This window comes from Pistacia vera, unplaced genomic scaffold, assembly GCF_008641045.1.
Source record: "Pistacia vera cultivar Batoury unplaced genomic scaffold, PisVer_v2 Contig625, whole genome shotgun sequence".
Classification (NCBI taxonomy): Eukaryota; Viridiplantae; Streptophyta; class Magnoliopsida; order Sapindales; family Anacardiaceae; genus Pistacia; species Pistacia vera.
Genome location: NW_022196474.1, coordinates 575,336 through 585,291, shown reverse-complemented (window position 1 = coordinate 585,291; position 9,956 = coordinate 575,336).

The window sequence follows — 9,956 nt, the reverse complement described above, 5'->3', positions numbered from 1 at the left end:
GCCAGTTTGGAAGCAAGTCCAAACATTTTATAATGGATTAACGATGAATGTGCAAACTATGGTGGATGCAGCCTCGGGAGGAGCATTACAGAATAAAACTCCAGAAGAAGTTCACGAGTTGCTTGAGGTTCTGGCAAGCAACAATTATCAAAGACCTAATGAGAGGGTGCAACCAAAGAAATGTATGGGTCTTCATGAAGTTGATGCATATACGGCCATTTTAGCCCAACTGAGAGCACTTCAGAAACAGTTGGGAAGTATGCATGTAAATTCCATTCAAGCTCCTTAACTAACTTGTGAGTTTTGTGCAGGTAATCACATGAGCAGTGTGAGAGCCCCCTTATCTTGGACCATGGGCTATCCCAGTCTTGGCCTACTACAGCCTCATGGGGTATCCCAGTCTTGGCCTACTGCAGCCTCATGGGTTTTCCACATGTGCCCCCTTATCTTGGGCCTCACTCACTTGGATATCTCCACCCCTGCAAGTGGGTTTCTTTCGCCTTCCCCATTTCTCGAACACAAGACCTGTAGGCTGGCCTGATGGTACTCATCTCTCTTGTCACAAGTACTTAGCCTGCAGGTCTTGTGTTCGAGATATGGGGAAGGCAAAAGAAACCCACTTGCAAGGGTGGAGATATCCAAGAGAGTGAGGCCCAAGATGAGGGGGCGCATGTGGAAATCCCATGAGGCCACAGTAGGCCAAGACTGGGATAGCCCATGGTCCAAGATGAGGGCGTTTTTGTCATTTCCACCATAACATATTGATTATCACTCATTTAATGCCATTTGACTTCTTTAAAACACTTAACAATTAAGCAATCCCATTAGGTAAATGACTAATTTATCCTTGGTGCACTTTTATGGATGCTTAAATCATATGGATTTGTATGAAAAGACCATTATACCCTTAGTTACCATTTACGCTATTTAACCATATCAATCAACTTTATGACCATTCTACCCTTATTTCTCTTCAATGACCTCACCCCTTACACTTTATAATGGCCACAACTCGAAATACATGTAAAACCCCTCCCTAGCCGGGTATTTCCTAAGTGTCCCTTGGCCATTAAGAACCTAGAAAACGCACACCTAGGAATAACATGGACATATTTACCGCATTATGAGATATAAACATAATTACTACACTAAATACTAGCAAAACAATTCAATAGTCATAATTAAAACATCCCTTCATGCTCATAGCGTCCCTCGGAATCCTCTCCCAGCTTCATGCCTTAATCCTTACTTGCAAAACATTTTAAAACATTTCGTGGTGTGAACGTTAATCGCTCAGTAAGGAATATGGCCATTTATAAACTATTAAGGTTCATTATACAAGTATATTACTTAGGACCTTACCTACCTACAAAACATGACCTTCATTCTTTGACATAACAAGTTCATAAAACATATCATACACTTTGGACTTTTCTCATAAACATAAGTCACAACATAACCATACATAATATAACATAGAACATATATGACTTACGAAATATTCATGTACATGGCATGCTTATTTCTTTTGTCTTTATACTTTATGGTTTCATTAGTCTTTTTTATCCGATCGGATTCATTTGAACCATTACCTTGTTCTTGGTCGTCACCTCAAAGGACTCATGGTTTCCATAAGAATTCCATTCTAGTGTATAGAGTACTATGTGCTTCCTCTAAAATCTTCTTTCTTAACTTAATATCCTGAGGAACATACACTCTATCTCTAAATTTCAGGATTCCATTCACCCATTTGAATTCTGATTCTCTTCCGTCTTTCAACTGCTGCTCAATTCCTTTACTAAACCCATCATCCGTTTTTTTTTTCTCTAATTTCCTCCAACAACATAGACCGAACTTCAATTTTAGACAATTTTCCAATCTCCAACTCTATCCCCTCCTTCATTATCTCTTGTTGCAGGTGCTTCTGAAAAGTTAGCTGAGCTAAGGAGACTTTCCTGCTGAGGGCATCTGCAACTACATTAGCTTTCCCTGGCTGATACATAATATCACATTCATAGTCCTTCACCAGCTCAAGCCATCTTTTCTGCCTCATATTCAATTCTTTCTAGGTGAAAAAGTATTTTAGACTTTTGTGATCTGTGTAAATATTACATTTCACCCCAAAGAGATAATGTCTCCAAATCTTCAAAGCAAAAAAGACAACTGCTAATTCAAGATCATAAGTGGGATACCTCTTTTTATAGTCTTTCAGCTGACGAGAGGCATAAGCAATCACCTTGCCTTTTTGCATCAATACTACCCCCAAACCATTATGAGAGGCATCGGTGTAAATATCATAAGCTACCCTATCCTCTAGAAGGGTTAAAACATGAGCAGTGGTTAATCTTCATTTCAATTCTTGGAAATTCTTCTCACAGGTTTCAGTCCATCTGAACAAGGCTTCTTTTTTTGTTAGAACTGTGAGTGGAGAAGCTAATTTAGCAAAGCCTTCCACAAATTTCTTGTAATATCCTGCTAAACCAAGAAAACTTCTAACTTCTTTTACAGTCTTTGGTCTTGACCATTCAACCACTACTTCAATTGTACTAGGGTCCACAGAAATACCCTTTTGTGAAACAACATGTCCCAAGAATGCTACTTGATCCAACCAAAACTCACATTTGGAGAACTTAGCATGTAACTTTTTCTCCCTTAGTCTTTGTAACACAAATCTCAAATGATCTTCATGATCTTCATTTGTTTTGGAATAGACCAGGATATCATCTATAAAAATTACTGGAAATTTATCCAAACAATCATGGAAAATCCTATTCATCAAATCCATGAAGACCACTGGTGCATCGGTCAATTCAAATGGCATCACTATAAATTCATAATGCCCATATCTAGTTCGAAATGCAGTCTTGGGAATATCCTTGTCAGCGACCCTCACTTGATGGTAGCCTGACCGAAGATCAATCTTAGAAAACACCGAACATCCTTTTAACTGATCAAACAAGTCATCAATTCTTGGTAATGGATACTTTTTTTTCACCGTCACCTTATTGAGCTCCCTGCAATCGATACACATTGTCATCGAACCATCTTTTTTCTTGACAAATAAAATAGGAGCTCCCCATGGAGAATGACTGGGTCGAATGAAACCTTTATCTAACAACTCCTGAAGCTGCTTCTCTAACTCTTGTAACTCTGCTGGAGCCATTCTATATGGGGCTTTAGATATTGGTGTTGTACTAGGAGCTAATTCTATACAAAAACTCCACTTCCCTTTCTAGAGGTCTTGGGAAATCTTCTGGAAATACATCTTCGAATTCTCGTACTATGGGTACATCCCGAACACTAAAGTCTGGAAACTTTTCTTTATTCACCACATTAGCATGTACCCTGTACAACCCTTCCTTATCATCTTCATTGCCTTCACTACACTTATCATCAGGCTGTGTAGATGACCTTCCCAAAGGTGAAACTATCTCCAGCATCTAAGTTAAACCTAGCCTTCTTCTTCCGACAATTTGTCAATACTCCATATTTGCTCAGAAAGTCCATTCCCAAAATCATATCAAAATCAGGCATATAAAAAACAATCAAATCAACATTCAACTCATGCCAATCAATCACTATAGTTTCCCTCATCAACAACTTATCAGCAAAATAATTCTCCCTATTAGGCATCTCTATTTTAACAGCATGTTCCACTTTACAAGGCTCTAAACCTAATATTTTTATAATACCATATGAGATAAAAGAATGGGTAGCCCCAGAATCAATCAGTACATATAAAGAGGTAGAGTGGAATTGTAACTGACCAGTAACTTCAGATGGATTGGCTTCAGCTTCTTTCTGAGCCACTGAGTAAACTCTGGCAGTCGAACCTCCAACAGTCTAAAAGGAAGTAGCTTGAGTAACTTTACAGTCCTTTGCCATATTTCTTGGTTGTTTACATTTGAAACACACATTGGTCCCTAATAGACAATTCCCTTTATGTTGCCTCCCACATTTTTGACAATGGGAAAGATTATTCCTTCCCTGTTGTTGCTGTGGAGTCCTCTCATTCTTCCCACCCTTCTTTTGAAATCCTTTCTGAAACTTTCTTTTACCTTTGTCCTCCAAGGCTTGAGTGGAATTCCCCACTTCAACTTTCTGAACTGTTGTTTGGCCTGAACTAGAACTACCAATCACCAACTTGGGGTTCTTCATCTGCCTCTCCTTATTAACATAAATCTCTGCTCTTAATGCCCGTTCCAGTGCCTCACTATAAGTCTGGGGAGGCTAACCACCCGCTATAACAATCTAGGCAATTTTTAGGTGTAGTCCATTAATAAATCTCTCTAACCGGCACTGTTGAGTACTCACCATAGTAGGAGCAAAACGGGCTAAGGAGTTGAAAACTGTAGCATACTCTCTAACAGTCATATTACCTTGCTTCAATTCTGTGAACTCTTGAGTCTTTACGGATAACATGTCCGTCAACCGGCATTCTGCTTCAAATAGCCTTTTAAATTCATTCCAGGAAAAAGCACTCGTCACATAGGCATGCTCCATTAGCTTCCACCATACCCAGGTATCTCCTCTCAACAAATAGGAAGCATAGCGGACTTTTTCCTGGTCACTCATGGGAAACAAGGCCATTGCCCGTTCGATAGTCTCTAACCACTCCTCTGTCACCGCCAGATCATTTGAACTATTGAACTCCGGAGGTTGGTGCTTTTGAGAAAGATTATAGATTAGTTCCCCTTGTTTAGAAGGTGTAGCACCCATTAGCATAACTGGTTCGGTTACTGGAGGTGGAACTGGTATTTGAAGCTGAGGCTGAACTACTAGAGTTGAGGGATTTGGGTTCACTTGGTTACTTATACTCTCCGGGATAACCCTCCTAAAGGCCTCAGTAATGGCTGCCTGAATCATCTTGTTGATTGCAGCTTGTAACGACTCCATTCTTATAAAAACATGCATAGTAAAAGTACATGTAACAATAATATAAAAAGTTGGGCCCAAAATTTTTCTTTTATTAAACATATGCATTCTTTACACAAATACATACAAGATTTGTGACATATGCAAAACTATCAAAATAGGGTGGACAGTGTAGCCATTTCTCTTCGTGTGCCGATGTCCATCCGACTGTGTCTTCATCTAGAACCTACAAAAAACATAGGGAACAACTGGATGAGCACAAACAAGGCTCAATAAGTAAACCCCTGAACTCCAATATCTTCGTAACTCTTTCTTTAATAAAACTATATAATTCTCTTTCTCATAATTCCTCTATGCTAACTTTCTTTCTAGTAAGTCACGGCCCCATCTGACCGGAGGCACGGCTGGGACTCGCTCCCACTCCCTATGACTTCTACTCATTCTAGCCGATCGGACTTGGTTATGCATGGATTCGGAACCTTTGGCCAGGTGAGTGCATAAAATCTCTCGGGTAAACTCGGGTATAGCCCTCATCCGCATGTACACTACGGGCTACATCACTTCTCTTTCTGATACTCTAGCCGCTTTCTTGATGCGGCGTACATGCGGGAATACTCTACCCGTACTCACAGGTTCCCCATCGCACAACCTACTCTATTCTCTTATTAAGCACTACTCTAGCTTTACTCTATAGTGCTCATTCTCTCTTTCTTTCTACTCTTAGAGTAGTCTAAAGTCAAAAGTCTCTACTCTTTCTCTACTCTCTTTTCTAATGCATAAGTAAAGCATAATTAATGCACATCAATGACTCATACTCATTAATGCATTTATGAAAAGTAACTATGANTGGGAGAAAGACACAAATCCAATACTTAACAACATGTCAAAGAAAATGAAAGAGAAGTTTGATAAGTATTATGGAAGTGTTGATAGATCGAACATGATGGTATTGATTGCAGCGGTTTTAGATCCTCGGTTTAAAATAAAATATGTGGAGTGGGGGTACAAAAAGATTTATGACAATGATTTGCAAAAGGTTGGGTTGATGTCTAGAAAGTTGAGAGATTTGTTACAGCGGTTGTATGATTTCTATGTGGGGGTTGTATCAGGTTTCCAAGAAAACCAAACTTCTTGTTCATCCCAAATTACAGAAATTGGACAGCCTTCAATTACTGGTGTGAGTTGTGATGAGATTGCGTACGACCGCTCCTTAGATGAGTATGAGGAGGAGATGGAGGTAAAGATTCATGATATGACCAAATCAGAGTTAGACATTTACTCCAGGAGAAATGTCTACCCGTGAAGTCCAACTTGAACATACTAGATTGGTGGAAAGCAAATGCTGCAACGTATAAGGTTCTCTTGTATATGGCAAGAGATGTGTTTGCTATTCCGGTATCTACAGTTGCTTCTGAGTCAGCTTTCAATACATCGGGTCGTGTACTTGATCACTTTCGGAGTTCTTTAAGTACACTGTAACGACTCCATTCTTATAAAAACATGCATAGTGAAAGTACATGTAACAATAATATAAAAAGTTGGGCCCAAAATTTTTCTTTTATTAAACATATGCATTCTTTACACAAATATATACAAGATTTGTGACATATGCAAAACTATCAAAATAGGGTGGACAGTGTAGCCATTTCTCTTCGTGTGCCGATGTCCATCCGACTGTGTCCTCATCTAGAACTTGCAAAAACATAGGGAACAACTGGATGAGTACAAACAAGGCTCAGTAAGTAAACCCCTGAACTCCAATATCTCCGTAACTCTTTCTTTAATAGAACTATATAATTCTCTTTCTCAAAATTCCTCTATGCTAACTTTCTTTCTAGTAAGTCACGGCCCCATCTGACCGGAGGCACGGCTGGGACTCGCTCCCACTCCCTGTGACTTCTACTCATTCTAGCCGATCGGACTTGGTTATGCATGGATTCGGAACCTTTGGCCATGTGAGTGCATAAAATCTCTCGGGTAAACTCGAGTATAGCCTCATCCGCATGTACACTACGGGCTACACCACTTCTCTTTCTGATACTCTGGCCGCTTTCTTGATGCGGCGTACATGCGGGAATACTCTACCCGTACTCACAGGTTCCCCATCGCACAACCTACTCTATTCTCTTATTAAGCATAATAACAAATAAAAACATAAAAAAACATGTAATACATAAAACGCTAGCTTTCTCTATAGTGCTCATCTCTCTTTCTTCTACTCTTAGAGTATGTCTAACTCAAAGTCTCTACTCTTTCTCTACTCTCTTTTCTAATGCATAAGTAAAGCATAATTAATGCACATCAATGACTCATACTCATTAATGCATTATAAAAGTAACTATGATATGTAGCAACCATTAAGGCTTTCTACCCTACTTGTGATTCTCTGAGCATTTCATCATACACTCCTGTGCATAATAACTCTACTCTAACTCTAACTTTTCTGTTTTCTTTAATCAACCAAATGGGAGAAAACTCCCTCATAAACCCTAAATCCCTGTCAAAAGAGAAACACTTCCTAATCTTGCTCAAACCTCCTCCAACCCCATCAAACTCAACCCAACAACGCAAATACAACACTTCTCATAACGCATAACTCAATCATAATTACTAATCTCATTCAACAATTAAAGAAAGCACATATGTATATCAACCTACTCAAAAGAGTTCTTAATCTCAACTTAGGTTGAGTTTACTTACCTTATAAGAGATTAGCTTCTTAACACTTCTCCTTTCCTTGGTAGCTTGCTTTCCTCTACAACTTAACCAATATCACAACATGAGACTCTAATCAAAACATAATAAAACTTTCATCTAAAGCACAAATCCTTACCTTAAGAGCTTTAGATTAAAACCCACTAAAGTTACTCAAAAAGGCTCTTGGAAATCCTTGGAAGATTGAAGGAAATTTGAGAGAGTTAGAAAGAAATGGAGGAGGCGGTGGAATGGGAAAATGAAGAGCTTTCAAAGACTAAACCCTTTTTAATATCTCTTAATAACTCATTCTTCCCATTTTGCCCTTGCTCTTTCATGGAAATTCCATCCATATCCTTTGATTCCTTACTAACACACCCCCATACTAACATATTCTCCTTGAAATTTCCTAACAATTAACTCCCCACTTTTCCTACTAATTAGGGGTAGAATGGTCAAATTGCCCTTAGGGAAGAGAATATCTAAAACTTAGCAAACATTTTGGTCGGACTGTCGCCGCGGCGAGGAAGCTTCTGTCGCCGCGGCGAAACTGTCCAGAAAGTTTCCCGTGGTTTCAACACCTCTTCGCCGCGGCGAAGATTCTTCTTCGCCCTGGCGAAGCTTGGCATACTACACTTCTTCTATCTTCAACCAATTCAGGGCAAATATTCAACACAACACACAAACTAATGTCAACCAAACAATACTTACCAAGAGACCAACTCAAATAAGAGCAAAAGAAGGAACAATAACTACGTACCTCAAGTGGGGCGTTACATACACCCATTGTGGAAGCATTAGTTTGTGCACAAGATTGGTTGAGATATGCATATACCCCAACTACTTTTGAGGATTACTTGATGGATGCAGAAAGTTATAACTCAGGTAACAAAATAATATCAATCTTTTATATTCATATTTAGTTAATTTATTCCCAAATTATTTTGTTCAATATTTTGAACTTACTAATTAATTTTCTTGTACTTGTTTTGTAGAAATTAAGGCACATGAGGCGAGCAATTCAGAGCATGGAGCATGAGATATTTTTAGTTTTTCATATTTGGATGTTGTTAATTGTTATGTTACTAATTTTATATGTTATGTAATTTCATCGTTTTAGTTTTGGAGTTTATAATTTTGAATTTGTGATTTTCAATGGATTATTGTAATATTTTAATTTTGAATTTGTGATTTTCAATGGATTATTTTAATTTTGGAGTATGAAATATGAAGTTTACAATTTTAATTTTGTTAATAAGTGCCGAGTGGGGGGTATTTGTAAGTTTTTAAGAGTTTTTTTGTCATTTTAAAAACTTTGGGGGGGGGGGGGATAATTAATTTTACAGGGTATCCAGAACTGGAATCGGAACCGTCAGTTCCGATTCCGGTTCCAAAAGTCAAGGAACCATCGGTTCCGGTTCCGATTCCGGTTCCTTCCAAAAGTGTAGGGTACCCGGAACCGAACACCCCTACATAAAATCATTCAACTCTAGGGCCCTTAAGAATTGAAAGCTTTAAGCGCAATAATAAAATTTAAAACAAAACTTAATAAAAATTAGCAACAAATAATACAATGCATATTCATAAAATTGGGCTACATCTTAGCCCTAGAAAATAAAATTAGTTCATACTTTCAATAATAAAAGCCATTGTATTCATAAACATGAGTATAAGAAAGAGTAGAAAAACTTCTCTAATTGGTGACCCAAAATTGCAGGAATTTGCAATCTCCAAAGAGCAGCTGAACTTCTCTCCCTTCTAATCTCCCCCAAAAATCAGCTAAAGACATCTATTTATTCTCCTAGGGTTTTAGGGTTATGATTGCCACTATCCTAATCACTTTAGAACTCTTAAAACAGGAAATAAACATCATAAATTTAATGTAGAAAATTCCAGAATCGCAGTTGTGTCGCAGCACTGTGCCTAGGCATAGTTGATTCTGCCCCAAAACTTGAAATCCTGAAAATACGGTGGTTTTTGAGAATGATAACGTTTGAATCTTGCCAAGTGGTGAAAATATGAATTGTAGCCCTTTGAATCAGATTTCCAACAGTTTAAGAATCATCTCGATCCAAAATCTACATCTCAAGTTATTGTCAAATTATTGTCGCATGTTCAAAACTGGAGTGTTTTTCAGGATTTTCACTTTAACTTCAACTCGCCATAACTTCTTCGTTTCAGCTTCAAATCACGAACCATTTGATTCTTGTCATCCCACATTCCATCATCGATATAATCTTCATCTGAATCTTATCTTTAAGAACCTGAAAACACTCAAAACATACACGTGATCCCATAAAAGACATTTATGAAATAATTAAGTTGAATTTCACAAATAAACACATTTTTCTACAAATAATCCAATTGAATCACTAAAAAATGTGTAT